The 16,116-nt window shown below is 55.9% G+C and overlaps 1 pseudogene; it reads right to left on the minus strand.

Moving 5' to 3' along the window:
* Positions 1-5,910: 5,910 nt before the first annotated feature.
* Positions 5,911-15,851, minus strand: LOC119273080 (annotated as a pseudogene).
* Positions 15,852-16,116: the final 265 nt, after the last annotated feature.

A 16,116-nucleotide genomic window follows, 5' to 3' on the forward strand; every position in this document is an offset into this window, starting at 1 on the left:
AATGCTTAAGAGAAGTGAAATTAGTTCTTTTTAAACGAGTGAAATAAGTTTTGAAATTAGCGCAACCATCAAAAACACTTTTATGAAATAGCAAAACAATATCATGTTTTATGAAAGTTCGTGGCTAGCAAAACTCGTGCACCTCGCCTTCCCTGTGCTTCGGTTCGTGGCAGGACATTCGGCTCGGTGGTGTCTCGTCAGGCAGCGGCACCGTCCATCACGACGACCCAGTGCCGTCGACCCACAAAGTGACCCATCACAGTCCGAGCGGAACTCTTTTTTTTTTTGAGGAACCGGCAGGAGCACTGCCTTTTCATATAAGAAGAAGAAGATAGTTTATGTACAACAGAGATTCGTTTTTTTGAGAGTAACCGGACAAAAACCCCTAGAAAAAAACAGCACGATGGCACTAATCAACCGATACCGGTTGCCACCTATGCGCGGCCAAAGGCCAAAGTCCTTTGCTTGATGTCGTCGAAGGAAATAGCTGCTACCTCAAGGTGCGTGAGGCGAGTTCCATTGAAGATGCGTCGGTTTCGCTCCTTCCAGATGTTCCAGATGGTGTAAAGGAAACGCCCGCTCCGCCTTCTTCTGTCATCCTTGGGCAAATTGGTAGTGAACGAATCCCACCAGTCCGAAATCCCCATCAAAGGGGGCAACATGGGCGTTGCCCCAAAGTCCTCTCTTGTCCACACCTGGACGTGAGACCAAACTGCGGCGGCAAACGGGCAGTCCTTGCAGAGATGAGTGGCCGTCTCCGGTGCCCCCAGGCAAAGGGGGCAGCGAGGGTCGTGCGGCCATCCACGAACGTCAAGCATGTCGGCCGTGAGGATTTTTCCATGGAGCACAAGCCAGGCGAAGAACTTGCATTTTGGCTCAGCGTTTGCCTCCCAAATCTTGGCTGGGAGAACCTGGGGTAGGATGCAGAGAACTGGGCCGCGTAGGCCGAAGCAGCAGAGTATATGCCATTGGGGGTCCACCGCCAAGTGATGGAGTCCTCCTGGTCCGGGTTCAACACAACCTGGGAGATAGCTGATGCGAGGGCAATGAATTCCTATAGGTGGGTAGGCGACGAAAGACGGGCCACCGATCTGATCCAGTTCTCCTCCTAGAGCTCCTTCATCACAGTTCTCCTCTTCCTGGTGGCAATTTTGTACAGCTCTGGGAAGGCCCGGGACAAGGGGCCCCGTCCTGTCCAGTCATCATGCCAGAATAAGGATTTTCTTCCATTGCCCAAGGAGATGGTGGTAGAAGCCCTGAAGAGCGCCATATTCGTGTCATCGCAGGGCACCGCAGAGCCCACCCATTGGTGGCCAGGATCAGTCCACATAAGCCAAGGCCAGCGAAGTCGGAGCGCCCTACCAAATCTCTCGAGGTCCGTGATTCCCAGGCCCCCTATGGGCTTAGGCCGACAGACAGTCTTCCAGTTGACCAAAGAGTGTCCGCCAGATGCGTTTTCTGAGTCTTCCCCACACCATATGAAGTTACGAGTGATCTTACTGAGCTTCTGGATTGCCCAAGCGGGAAGCGCGAAAGCCGTGAGGTGATGATTTGCGATGGCGCATAGCACGGACTTTGCAAGGGAGACCCTGCCCGGTCGCGCCAGGTTCTTCCCCTTCCAGCCCGGCAACCTGCCCATGGCCTTGTCTAGAAGAGGTTGGAGGTTAACCCTTCTGAGCCGCCTGGTATGCAGTGGGAGACCAAGGTATCGACCGGGGAACGAGGCCAGCTTGGCCAGGAAGGCCGAGAGGATTGCCGGGAGATCGACGTCCTGGCAGCGAATGGGGAACACCTCAGTTTTGCTGACATTTGTGATGAGGTCCGATGCATCCCCAAAACAAGCAAGGATCCTAGCGATTGCGTCGATCTCTTCTTTGATCGGGTTGGCGAAAATGCCAGCATCGTCTGCATAGAGAGAAACCCTGTAGGAGGCCGTCCGCGCCCTAATGGGCTTGAGGATCCCTGCTTGGGAAGCCGCCCGGAACATAAGCTGCAGAGGATCAATGGCCAGAATGAAGAGCATAGGCGAGACAGGGTCACCCTGACGAAGGCCTTTTCCGTGCACGAATGGGGTTCCCGGCTCCCCATTTAACAACACCCTAGAGGAAGATGAAGCGAGGGTCATGCAGATCCAGTCCCGCCAGCGCTGTCCAAATCCCAATTGTTGCAGCACCTCCAGGAGGTAGGCCCAACCCACAGAGTCGAAAGCGTTGGAGATGTCGAGCTTGAGGAAAAGGCCCAGCGTTGAAGAGCGATGCAATTCTTTGATCAAGTTTTGCACGTGAAGGAAATTATCGTGGATGCACCATTTCTGCACGAAGGCACTCTGGCACTTGGAAACCAGCGACGGAAGCAAAGGGGCTAGACGGTTAGCCAATAGCTTGGAGAAGATCTTGGAGATGCCGTGTATCAAACTGATTGGGCGGTAGTCGCCAATGGAGGATGCGCCGGCTTTTTTCGGGAGCAGAATAATGTTGGCAGAATTGATCAGGCCAGCGCAGTCGCCTCTCAGGTTCGCGAGCTGCATCATCGCAGCCACGACATCCCCTTTGATGATCTCCCACCAAGATTTGAAGAAGGCGTCGATGAAACCATCCGGGCCCGGGGCCTTGACCGAAGGTAAGGAGAATACCGCCTCCTTAATCTCCGCCTCGTCGAATGGAGCATCCAAAGCCGAAAGGTCGTGGCGCTGCATCCCGATGTTCTCCCAGACAATGGACTTGGTGCGCATGGCAGGCGTGCCGATGTTAGCCTGAAAGTGGTCCAGAAGGGCCCGTTCCTTGTCTTGTCTGGTAATTGCCAGCCCCGAGGTGATGGTGAATGTATGAATGAAGTTCTTACGCCTTCTTCCGTTCGCTCGAGCATGGAAAAGCTTTGTGGTGGCATCCCCCAGGCGGATCCAGTAGAGCCGAGAACGCTGTCTCAGCTTGATTTTCTGAATGGCGAGGAGGCCCAGGTACGAGGCCTTAAGTTGTTTACGCAATTCCCTCTCTAAATCTAAGAGTGGTCTTCCCTCATCAGCAACATCCAGGCGCTAGATGATCTCCTTGGCCACCACGATCTGGGAGCCGAGCATCCCAATTTTTTCCTTTTGCCACTTACGCAGGGCCTTTGCAGTCCGACAGAGCTTGATATGAATCTTGCGGATGGCATGCCGGGCCTGGACAGGTTTGCTCCAAGCCAAGGAAACGGTGTCATTGAAGCCCAGGAGACGAAGCCAGAATTCCTCAAATTTAAAGGAGGGCTTTCTTGAGTTGTCGACGCACCCCTGAAGATATAACGGAGCATGATCCGAGCAAGCTGTGGTGATGGCCTGAAGGTGCGCATTGGGGAAGAGCATGTCCCAATCGTCGGAGTGGAACACGTGGTCAATCTTGGTAAGGACCGGGTTGGCCTGCGCATTTGACCAGGTGAAACGGCGCCCGCCTAGGTGGAGCTCCTTTAGCTGCAAGAAATCAAGAGCCCCACAGAACTTTCCCACAAGGCGTCGATTGATGTTGGCGTTTCTCTTATCCGCCGCTTTAGTGATGAGGTTGAAATCCCCCAGGAGGAGCCACTCGCTTCTGGCCACGGTCTTGAGAGTCCTAAGCTCCTCAGTGAAGGCCAACTTTTCTTGCTCGCCCTACGGGCCATAGACACCCATGATTGTCCATGAAGTGCGCTCGTTGAGCATGGTGACGGTGGCGGAGATGGAGCCCGGAGTCGCATGGAAGCCGGATAGGGTGAAGAAGTGATCCGACGCGGCCAGAATCAAGCCCCCGCGGGTGCCGTTGGCCGGGAGGATATAGTAGTTCGCGACGAAATTCGGGCCGAGCATCTCGCAGATGATGGCGTCATCAACAGCCTGGAGTTTCGTCTCTTGGAGGCAGACAATGGAGGCATGAGAGTCCCGGACGATGTCCCGAACGGCATCCCGGCGTGCACACGAGTTTAGGCCTCGAACGTTCCAACAGATGATGTTGACATTAGGTTGTGCCATTAAGGAAACTTTGAGTGAACACGGCAGGAGCGGCTTCTCACAGCCGAGAAGCCGGTAGATGGATGGTTGACGCAAACACACATGTTGTAGAAGATAGCAGACGGACATGAAGCACCCCAGGGGTGAGACGATAGGCGACCTCGAGCAGCGGCGATGCGCGGCATCTGGAGACTAAAACGGAAAACGGAAAGCAGAAGGCGATACATCTTGGGACGGGAGACCTCCCTGGACGAGCGTCGGGCGCAAGGGCCACTAAAACTACTAGGACACCTACACATCAGTAACTTGAGATTCCACGGTTTCATTCTTGCCCTTCTTCAGCTTCTTTTGTGTGAGGTTCTTGGCATGCGAAACAAGCCCCGCAATCGCCTGGACCACAGGAGCGGCTAGCGGAGTGGCAAACAAGTCAAGGTACGCTTGCTTGGCCTTGTCGTCATAGGCAACGGATGGATCAAGGACGCCACAGACCCTGGCAATGATCTCTTGGACCGCGTTCGAGCCGGCGCCCGGCGGGAGCAGAGCCTTCTTCTTGTCTAGGCGGGCGTTGCGACGAGTAATCGCGACAGCAGCCTTGGCCTTGCGTGGAGCCGGGGTGGGCATAAGCGGAGCGTCGGCGCAGATGGCGACGGAGTCGAGGAACGTGTCCAGGGCAGCTGGAGGAAATTGCCCGTCTTCAGGTGCCGCCACGACGGCCAGCGCAGCGGGGTCGTTAGCGAGCAACACAGCGTGGGCGTCGTCGGGCAGCAGAACAACTGCAGCAGACGGCTCGTTGCTGGTAACCTGACTAGCCTCCGCCGGCCCACCAGAGAGCAACCCAACCGCCAAGGCGGCAGTTGGCAGCACCTTTGCATGCACCAAGCCATCACATGGCATCACGTTGACATGCACGGGCCGTAGACCAACTCCATGCACGGGCTCCAAGCCATCTTCAGATAGCACAACAACATCAGCGGGCACCAGGCCATCTTCAGTTAGCACAACAGCAGCCACGAGCTCTAGACCAGCATCGGCTAGCACAACAGCAGCAATGGGCTTCAGGTCAGCAGCAGGTAGCAAATCAGCAGCGGCGGCCGGCGCGCAGACAGCCTCCTCCAAGGGAGCCATGGCAGGATCCTGGAGCTCCAGGCCATCAGCAGACACAGGCAGGGGCGAGGCGGTGTCCACCGGAGGAGACAACAGTGGCTCAACAAAAGCAGGAGGAGGCACAACAGTCGTGGGAACCGGTCCGGTGATGGGAGGGGCGTGCTGAGGCGTGTCTGTGGTCTGGACGGACCATGCTTCATTCGTGGCCTCGCCTGAGCCGAGCCGAGGTGAGTCGAGCGCCAACCCCGCTAGGCCAACAGCAAGGGGAAGAACCGCATCCCCGTCTGCCTCAGCGCCTCCATGCACCGCGCGAGGGGGCGGGCTGATGGCGCGCGCGGGCGAGCTCAACTTGGAGAAGAGCACCTCCGCCTTGTCGACGAGCCCGACGAGCGTGCGATGCGTGGCAGAGAACTCGGAGCGCAGCGGAGCTAGTGCCGCCTCGAGCACCAAGGCCATCTCGTCCCGGAGCGCCCGAGCCTGCCCTCCGAACTGCAGCCCGCCGTCGGAGGCCGCCGGGCGAAGCTGACAGAAGGCACCCAAGACCAACCCCGACGCCGGGGAGACCGGCGCCGCAGCAGCAGGAGACCCCGCCCGGCGTCGTCCGTGTCGTCCGGCCGCCCCGTCCCGGCAATGGGGGGAACGGGTGCGCTCTCTATGCACCTCCATGCGGGTCTCCCGGGCACGGCCATCGCGCCCACGCACATCTCTTCCACCGCCCCCATGCCAGTCGTCGTCGGAGTCGTCTCCGTCGTCGCGGCGCCGATGCAGCTGGCGTGGGTGGTCGTCGGTCCCCTGCCCACGGCGGCGAGGCGCAGCAGCCCGGGACGGGATGATCATAGCGGGCGCAGCTAGCGTCGCCCCGAGCGGCGGGGGAACGCCGTCGACAGAGCCCCGGTTCCACACCAGGTCCGACCGAGGCGGGCTGAACGGGGCGGCGCGGCTGTCAGTGACGTAGCAATCCAGTGGGGCGTTGGCATGGTCTTCCACTGCATCTAGATGGACCAGCACGCGGAAGGTGACGCCTCTCTTGCAACCGGACGGCCTGGCCTTGTTGGCGAAGACTTGCAGACCGCCGGACGGCCTCGTGGTGAAAGTGAGCCAAATGATCTTCGGGATCAGGATTGGGTCTGCCGTCCACGCCCAAAGGTCGAGCGTCTCCGAGTTGGTCCTGAGCGCGGAGTTGTCTTCAAGACGGTCGAGGGAGCAACATCGGCCGATGATGCGTTCGGTGACGAACGGGGTCCAGGCGTAGTCCGGCACATTCTCGAGGCAGAGGCGCACCTGGTAGTTGAGCGCCGCACCAAGCGCCCGCTCCAGCGGCCGCCATGGGCGGATATGGATGATGCCACCGCCGGTGTGCACCCGCCCCACGGCGAGGGCCTCGTCACAATGCGCCTTGTGGTTGAACTTGACAAGGAACTCGACGGAGTGGTACGGAGTAACAGCCACGTCCGTGTGGCTTAGTGTCGGTGTCAAAACCGGCGGATCTCGGGTAGGGGGTCCCGAACTGTGCGTCTAGGCCGGATGGTAACAGGAGACAAGGGACACAATGTTTTACCCAGGTTCGGGCCCTCTTGATGGAGGTAAAACCCTACGTCCTGCTTGATTAATATTGATGATATGGGTAGTACAAGAGTAGATCTACCACGAGATCAAGGAGGCTAAACCCTAAAAGCTAGCCTAAGGTATGATTGTTGTATGATGAAGTTGTCCTACGGACTAAAACCCTCCGGTTTATATAGACACCGGAGAGGGTTAGGGTTACACAAAGTCGGTTACAATGGTAGGAGATCTTTGAATATCTGCGTCGCCAAGCTTGCCTTCCACGCCAAGGAAAGTCCCATCCGGACACGGGATGGAGTCTTCAATCTTGTATCTTCATAGTCCTGGAGTTCGGCTGAAGGTATAGTCCGGCTACCCGAACACCCCCTAATCCAGGACTCCCTCAGTAGCCCCTGAACCAGGCTTCAATGACGATGAGTCCGGCGCGCAGATTGTCTTCGGCATTGCAAGGCGGGTTCCTCCTCCAAATTCTTCATAAAAGTTTTGTAAACACCAAGAGTGGTGTCCGGCTCTGCAAAATAAGTTTCCACGTATTGCCATAGAGAGAATAATATTAACACCAATCTAATCTGCTGACGTATTCCGCAGCGTGACATCACACTACGACCAAGCCTTTATTCAAATCGTCTTCACTTCTCCACCTCAGCGTGTTTTGCGAGGCGGTTTCCTTGGCACATCTTGTCAAAGCAGAGATCATGTCCCCTTTGTTTACGGGATTCTCGTTAATACGGACGTGGGTAACCCAACCGCGCCACTTATCACGGCGCTTGGGAGGCAAGCGAGTTTTACTAGGCTGGTGGGGACGCATAGTCGCATTCGCCCATATAAGGGGATAAGGATCCACCTTTTTACCTACGCCTTCTTCCTCCTTTGCCTATCCATCTTCTGCGCACCCGAGCTCCAGCGCCCAAGCCCGCACCTCCTACCTCAACCCTCTCCAACAATGTCCGGAGCGGGAGGCAAGTGGATGGTCTCCTCCGTCACGGAGGGCCATGTCAAAAGGTTAAGGAAGGCCGGATACTTGTCCAAAGACATCGCGCACCGGCTTCCCGAGGAGGGGCAGCTTCTCCCCACCCCAAGGCCCCATGAGAGGGTAGTATTTCTTCCCCACTTCCTCCGCGGACTGGGTTATCCTCTCCACCCATTTGTCTGCGGGTTCATGTTCTACTATGGCCTAGATTTCCACGATCTGGCCCCGAACTTCATCCTCAATATCTCGGCGTTTATCGTCGTGTGCGAGGCTTTCCTCTGCATTCGCCCCCATTTCGGCCTCTGGCTCAAGACCTTCAACGTCAAGCCAAAGGTGGTGCGCGGCAACCAGGCGGAGTGCGGAGGTGCCATGGCAGGCAAAATTGCCGACGTCCTATGTCTCGAGGGCTCCTTTGTGGAGACCTTGGAGGGGTGGCAGTCAGGGTGGTTTTACATCACCGAGCCACGCGATCCGAAGTGGATCGCAGCCCCTGAATTCCGATCCGGACCCCCTAGGCGGCTCACGTCCTGGAAGGAGACGAGCTTGTCGTGGGGCGACGAAGAAGAGTTGACCGGACTGCAAAAATGCATCCAGTCCCTGGTGAACAAGCAACTCAAGCTTGTCAACGTAATCCAGGTCATGCTCGTCCGTCGGATCCTTCCGTGTCAAGAACGGGACTTCAATTTGTGGGAGTTCAACCCGGCGCAACACCGCACTCTGAGCAGGCTCTTCGACATGACGTACGAAGATGTCTGGAGGGGGCTAACCAAAGGCGCCGAGGCTCCCACATCCGCCTCTGAAGACCGCGGATTCAGCCTGCAGTGTCCTGCTGGCGAGCTAAGATATTTCCATCTTTTACAGGATGTTAAGTTTTTTCATAGTTTGACTCTATGCGGGATCTAAACTCCCTCACCTTTGACAGGATTGGCGAGAGAAGTCCGGACAGATTAACTGTCCGGCTCCCTTGCCCGAAGACCCAGCCCCTGCTCTCCTAGAGTAGCTGCTGGTTCCGGCACCTTATATGGTGCCGGAGAAGAAGGCCAAGAAGAAGAAGGCCATGGGGACTCGAAAGAGTTCCCGGCATATGGTGGTGTCGGACTCGTCGTCCGACGAGTCCGAGACGCACTCCTCCCGTGAAGGCGAGGAGGAGGAAGAAGAAACCTCTCCCCCTCCAGCGGGGGGAGGAAAGAAGAGGGAGGCCGCCCCAGTAGGGGAGGCCGAAGGGTCCAAGAAGAGGAAAACCCCTCCGCCGGACTATGTCCCCGACGCCGATGAGGACGAAGGGGAGTGGTCGGACAGGGCCAAGCGTCTGGCGAGATTGTAAGTGTTCGGATACTAGAGTAACTCGTGATATTCCTTTTGTTGCACAGCTTTCCCTAATGTCAGATATGAACATGCAGTCCGCCCAAGCACGGGCTTGACGAGTCGTCGAGCGGCTCCCTGGATTCATCGGATGTGAATTCAGTTCCGGCCGCTGCTTTCCCCTGTGCCGCGGATGACGCCGAAGTGGCGTCGCGACAAGCTCCGGGGCGAGAGGAGGTTGTCCGGGAGGAGCCGCGACCTCCCGGACTCCAGGAGTGAAGGGGACAAGACCCCCCTGGGCCCCAAGTCCGGCTTTAAGCCAGACACTGCGTCGGAATCATCAACGGTTCCGGAGCGCGGTAGGCGAACTCGTGCCAAGAGGAGCAAGCCTACTGAGCCGGCGTCCTCCGTCCAACCGGAGGCGCCGGACAATCTGCTGGAGGAGCTTAAGGGCGCCTCCATCAACAAGGAGCACCATGCCATCATGAGTACGGTGGTCCAGAAGGTTCGGTCCGCCAAAAACGGACTAAATGAAGCTTGTGCTATCCTTCTAACAGGCTTCGGGGTAAGTAAAAATATGTAAAAATATTACCGTATAGACAGTAGCCCCTGATGCTCTGTTTGTTGTTCGGAAAGAAAAGCCGAATAGAGGATCTATTAAATATCGCAGGAGTCTAACTAAAAAGGAGTCAATATACGTATGTAGGCTTCGCTGCTGGCCACCGTCGCACTGACTGCGGAGGTGGGTGCCCTGAAGCAGGGCCTCGAGTGGACCGAGCAAGAGCTCGGCCTTGCCAAATGGCAGCTCGAGAAGAAAGAAGGTAAGAGATACCTTATAGAAAAAATGCCTATAGGAAGGCGTAGTTGCAAAAAATGACAGGAGTATACTGCTTATTGTAGGGGCCACAACTGAGGTGGCGACCCTCAAGCAGGTGCTGTCCGAGGCCGAGAAGAAAGCGGCCACGGAGCGCACCGAGCGGGAGAGATTTGAGGCGCAGGTCGGCGAGGTGCGGCAAGAGCTTCAGGTTCTCATGCAAAAACATGAGAGTTTGGAGTTCGACTCGAAGACGCGAGCGTCCAAGCTTGCTGCGACCCTTAAAACTGCCAAATCTGCCCAGGCCGAAGCCCAGAAGGCCCTCCAGGAATTGGATGCGGTGAAAAAGATAGCAGCGGGTAAGGCATTCTATATGCAAAGCAGACATATAAAAGTAAACTACTTGTTACTTACCCGAATCCGGAGCTCTCCAGGGGCATTCGCAGATCTTCCCCGCAGCGTATCCGATGCCGCCGCATCCTACCGAGCCGAGGAAGGCAGCTCGACAGAGAAGGTGTTCTGGTCTCAGTACGCTGAGGCCGGACACCCTGTGCACTTGAGCGACCAGCTGAAACAGCTGGTCGAGCTCCACAAGGAGGCCGAACAGGCCCTAAAGGGCTTCATAGTTCGGCTGTGGCCTGGAGAGGCCCTGGCTGGGAGCTACTTCGGACTGGTGCGGCGGCTGGTGGAGGCTTGTCCATGGCTCGAGGTCATCAAGCGCTCCGTCTGCATCGAAGGTGCCCGTAGGGCCCTTGCCCGTGCAAAGGTGCACTGGGGTAAGCTGGACGGTGAGAAGCTTGTGAAGGATGGGCCGTCGCCGGGGAAGGAGCATCGCAAGCCCGAGAACTATTACAAGGATGTTCTTGCTGGTGCCTGCCTTGTGGCGGATGAATATACCAAGGATGTAATTTTTGAATGAACTCGCTCGTGTTATCCTGTGCGCTGAAAACTTGTTCATATGCACTAAGCAATGCTTGAATTTAAAATATTACTTTCTGTGTGGCCGTTTATCAAAAAATTGAGAGATGGCCAGTCGTCGGCTTCTGCCCCCATGCCACTAGTGCTGGGGTGTTCGGGATAAACCTGAGCGCTCTTTTTCCCGTGATTGGGTCCGTCGAGGGAGGCGGTCAGCACAACGAACAAGGCAATCAGACTATAATGCTTGAACACTCTCACTTAGCCATAGAACTCTATAATTTTAAATTTTGGCGAAGCCCCTAGTATTCGGAAGACCGAGTTCGGGGCGCTATCCACGCCTTGGCCGGACAAAGTCGGTTCCTCGCTCGAAGCGGCATAAGCCTTTAAGGACTCGAAAAGCCTCTTGAACAGCGACCAGTCTCTCGCCTCATCATGACAGTCAGTTTTAGCTTTCTCCACTGAGGTGCTCGGCCCAGCTCAACTGGGGCACAATCGCAGTGGTTCTCTTAGTGCTACCTTAGCCGATATAGCGGAACGTAAGGCACCAAAACATAGGAGCCTGGCAAACCCAACTGTTGACCCAAATCATGATTCGGAGCCGATGCATATAGTGCTATAAGTTCGGGGTGCCGCACTTGTGAAAGTGGACGGACTTCTCACGCCATATTGATGGGTACTGAAGCCCCTGGCGTATTTTGCCGTACCACAGTGTACGGATGCAGCATGTTATTAATAAACATATATATGAAAGGAGGGTAATGCAAAAAATAGACAAAAAAGCTATGCATTGTTTATAGAAAGGCTGCTATGAAAGCGGAACGATACAAATAGTGCGATAAGCAAAATAAATTAGACTATTTAACATGTCCTGGCCAGGGGCAGGCCGCGGAATTGTATTAAAAAACAGGTATACTGCTCGCAATAGAGACCACCTGGGAGTTTCATAATGCGGCGTGGCTTGTCTGCTTCCCTGGATCTTGCATCGTTTGTGCGACAGTTGAATTGCTGAACGGGTCGTCCGAAGTATGGAGTCCTGAGAGTAAGAGAAAAAAAGAAGGAATCCGGCAGCCCCTGGTGCGGTTTAAGCCGTGTTTCGGGCGTGCCGGGATAGTGCCCCTTCCCCTGTGCCCATGGTATTTCAAGAGCGTAGTTATGTACGCGAAGCGCTGGTTTCGCTATATCGCGAGGGCTAGGGTTGGGGCTGCATTGCTACGCTAGCTCGGAATGTGCCAGGCGGTCTTGTTGTAGGGTACTCCGGGCGCGCTTGACAGTGTCCGGCTTTTTGAAGGCCGAACTGGAGAACTGCCTAGAGAGGCTGCTTTGCACTTCTACTGTGAGCGTTGATGTGTGCTCCTCCGTTCGGAGGGAGCGTTCAGTGTTCCCATTGACCGTGATTACTCCTCTAGGGCCTGGCATCTTGAGCTTGAGGTATGCATAGTGCGGTACCGTGTTGAATTTTGCGAATGTGGTTCGCCCGAGCAGTGCGTGATAGCCACTACGGAACGGGACTATGTCGAAGATTAACTCCTCGCTTCAGAAGTTAGCCGGAGATCCGAAGACCACTTCCAGTGTAACTGAGCCTGTACAGTTGGCTTCTACACCTGGTATGACGCCTTTAAAGGTCGTTTTGGTGGGCTTGATCCTCGAGGGATCTATGCCCATCTTTCGCACTGTATCCTGGTAAAGCAGGTTCAGGCTGCTGCCGCCGTCCATGAGGACTCTTGTGAGATGAAATCTGTCAATGATTGGGTCTAGAACCAATGCGGCGAAGCCGCCATGACGGATGCTAGTGGGGTGGTCCCTTCGATCAAAGGTGATCGGGCAGGAGGACCATGGGTTGAACTTTGGGGCGACCGGCTCCATCGCATATACGTCCCGTAACGCACGCTTCCGCTCCCTCTTGGGGATGTGGGTTGCGTATATCATGTTCACCGTCCGCACTTGCGGGGGGAATCCCTTCTGTCCACTGTTGTTCGGCGGCCTGGGCTCCTCCTCGTCGTCGCTATGCAGCCCCTTGTCTTTGTTTTCGGCTCTTAACTTGCCTGCCTGCTTGAACACCCAACAATCCCTGTTGGTGTGATTGGCTGGCTTTTCGGGGGTGCCATGTATCTGGCACAAGCGGTCGAGTATTCGGTCCAAACTGGATGGGCCCTGAGTTTTTCTTTTGAATGGTTGTTTCCGTTGACCGGATTTGTAGCCTTGGAATCCGGCATTAACTGCCGTATCCTCGTTGCTGTCGCTGTTAACGTGGCACTTTTGCTTGTTCCGACGCGACCTGTCACTTTTGTCCTTGGTATTCGAATTACCAGTGTTCTTGGTTAAGTTGTTACTGCGAGCTAGCCAGCTGTCTTCTCCCGCGCAAAAGCGGGTCATGAGTGTCGTGAGGGCTGCCATAGATTTCAAGCTTTTCCTATCCTAGGTGCCGGGCCAGCCACTCGTCACGGATATTATGCTTGAAGGCCGCTAAGGCCTCTGCGTCCGGACAGTCGACTATCTTGTTTTTCTTTGTTAGGAACCGTGTCTAGAATTGCCTGGCCGATTTTTCTGGCTCCTAAATTATGTGGCTTAGGTCATCGGCATCCGGTGGTCGCACATAAGTGCCCTGGAAGTTGTCAAGGAATGCGGCTTCCAGGTCCTCCCAAGAACCGATTGAGTTTGCAGGCAAGCTGTTAAGCCAATGCCGGGCTGGTCCCTTAAGTTTGAGTGGGAGGTATTTGATGGCGTGTAGATCATCGCCGCGGGCCATGTGGATATGAAGGAGATAATCCTCAATTCATACCGCAGGATATGTTGTGCCATCGTACGATTCGATGTTTACGGGTTTGAAGCCCTCAGGGATTTTATGATCCATTACTTCATCTGTGAAGCATAATGGGTGTGTGGCGCCTCTGTATTGGGCTATATCACGACGCAGCACGAAGGAGCTTTGTCTGTTGAGTTCGGCCCGGCCGGATTCATTGCGTTCGGAGTGACGATCACCGTCACGTGCCGTGGGGCGCCTGCGCGATCCGTAGATCGATCTTGTTTGCCTTGCCTTGCCTTGTCCTCCAGGACGTCGAGCAGGTCAGGCGCATTTTCCCATGCCTTAGTATGCTTGACGCGGTGCCGGGGCAGGGTTTGAGTGGAGGGCCAAGAGGCCTCTCTGTCGCGGCCACGAGGTGGCCGGTCGGCCATGTCATGCGCTGGTGATGTAGGTGCTTCCTCTTCTAGTCGGGGTAGCAGCCTGCGCTTTGGGTAACTTTTGGAGGGGCGTTCGAGTTCGTACTCTTCGGCCGCAAGGACTTCAGTCCATCTGTCAACTAGCAAATCCTGATCAGCTCTAAGCTGTTGCCGCTTTTTCTTGAGGCTTCTTGCCGTGGCCATGATCCTGCGTTTAAAACGCTCTTGTTCGGCAAGATTCTCTGGCACGACGAACTCGTCGTCGTCGAGGCTTGCCTCGTCTTTGGAGGGAGGCGTATAATTATCGTCCTCAACCTCTTGGTCTGCCGCCCTCTCGTGAGGGCTGGCTTCTCTGTTCTCCTGTGCTGAATTTTGCTGGAGGGAGTGTTCTTCGGCGCTATCCGGAGTAGTATTATCTCCCGTGCCGCTGACGCAGGATTTAGAGCGGCGCCGCTGACACCGGCGCTTGGGCTGTTTCTTAGAGGTATCGTCCACCGCTGTTCCATCGCCATCTCCATCCATTGGAGTGTCCACCATATATATGTCATATGACGAGGTGGCCTTCCAACGCCCTACATGTGCTGGTTCTTGTTCGTCTCCTGCATCGTCGTCCATGCCGTCGATGTCTACGGAGTTGAAGTCAAGCATGTCGGTTAAGTCGTCGACAGTGGCTACGAAGTGGGTGGTGGGTGGGTTTTGAATTTCTTCATCGTCCGTATCCCAACCTTGCTGACCGTAGTCCGGCCAGGGCTCTCCTGATAAAGAGAGAGACTTTAGAGAATTCAGGATGTCGCCGAAGGGCGAGTGCTGAAAGATGTCCGCAGCGGTGAACTCCATTATCGGCGCCCAATCGGATTCGATCGGCGGGGGCGCGGGGGCTCGGAGTTCGGAGAGGAATCCGGCTCCTTGGAGTCACGGGCCATGCGGAGTACGGGGCTGGAGTTCGGCTCGATCGCCTCTGAGATCGCAGCCCCTGAGGCAGCATCCAACCGCTGATCCTTGATTGGCGCAGTGGGCTCCGAATCAATGGTCGAAACCGATGCGTGTGCGGCCTCCAAGGCGCTGTTCGGCGGCAGAGCTATATCATGCCCATCGAGACAGTGCGGCACGCTAGGCTGTGGCTCGAATCCGTCGACGATCAAGTCCCCGCGGATGTCAGCCGTGTAGTTTAGGCTTCCAAACCTGACCTGATGGCCAGGGGCGTAACTTTCGATCTGCTCAAGGTGACCAAGCGAGTTGGCCCACAGTGCGAAGCCGCCGAAGACGAAGATCTGTCCGGGGAGAAAAGTCTCACCCTGGACTGCGTCGTGGTTGATGATTGAAGAAGCCATCGGGCCTGAAAGTGACGACACAGAGGAACTCTCAATGAAAGCACCAATGTCGGTGTTAAAACCGGCGGATCTCGGGTAGGGGGGGTCGAACTGTGCGTCTAGGCTGGATGGTAACAGGAGACAAGGAACATAATGTTTTACCCAGGTTCGGGCCCTCTTGATGGAGGTAAAACCCTACGTCCTGCTTGATTAATATTGATGATATGGGTAGTACAAGAGTAGATCTACCACGAGATCAAGGAGGCTAAACCCTAAAAGCTAGCCTAAGGTATGATTGTTGTATGATGAAGTTGTCCTATGGACTAAAACCCTCCGGTTTATATAGACACTGGAGAGGGTTAGGGTTACACAAAGTCGGTTACAATGGTAGGAGATCTTTGAATATCTGCGTCGCCAAGCTTGCCTTCCACGCCAAGGAAAGTCCCATCCAGACACGGGACAGAGTCTTCAATCTTGTATCTTCATAGTCCAGGAGTTCGGCTGAAGGTATAGTCCGGCTACCCGAACACCCCCTAATCCAGGACTCCCTCACTCTGCCTGAACTGCTTTTGGATGGCGCGGTCGACATCAAGCGCCTCAAGGCGCCGTGGCGAGTTGACTGACCAGGCGATGGTGGCAGTCTGCTTCCAGTCGAGCATGTCGCGGTCCATGTCGAAGGAGGACAGGATGATGCAAGAGTCCTCCTCCGGGCGAGCGTCCGGCGCCCCAATACCAGCAGAGGCGCGGGCCATCGCTGGCTGGCATAAAGTACGAAGGGATGGCGTGGGGGGAGCGGCTACGATGGCGGCCCAGGAACTCGCGCCCGGCGAAGATGGCGATGAGCGAGGGCGATCTACCGAGGAAGGGGGGAGCCTGGGTGGTGGAGGCCTTGGCTTGGAGCGCAGCAGGCACTTGCGCTCGGTATGACCGGAGAGCTTGCAGGCCAGGCAGCGGATTGAATCTCTGCAAGCAACGGAGCGATGGTGCTGCGGAGCAAGGCAACGAGAGCGGAGGCCCT

Source organism: Triticum dicoccoides, chromosome 3A (genome assembly GCF_002162155.2).
Source record: "Triticum dicoccoides isolate Atlit2015 ecotype Zavitan chromosome 3A, WEW_v2.0, whole genome shotgun sequence".
NCBI classification, from domain to species: Eukaryota; Viridiplantae; Streptophyta; class Magnoliopsida; order Poales; family Poaceae; genus Triticum; species Triticum dicoccoides.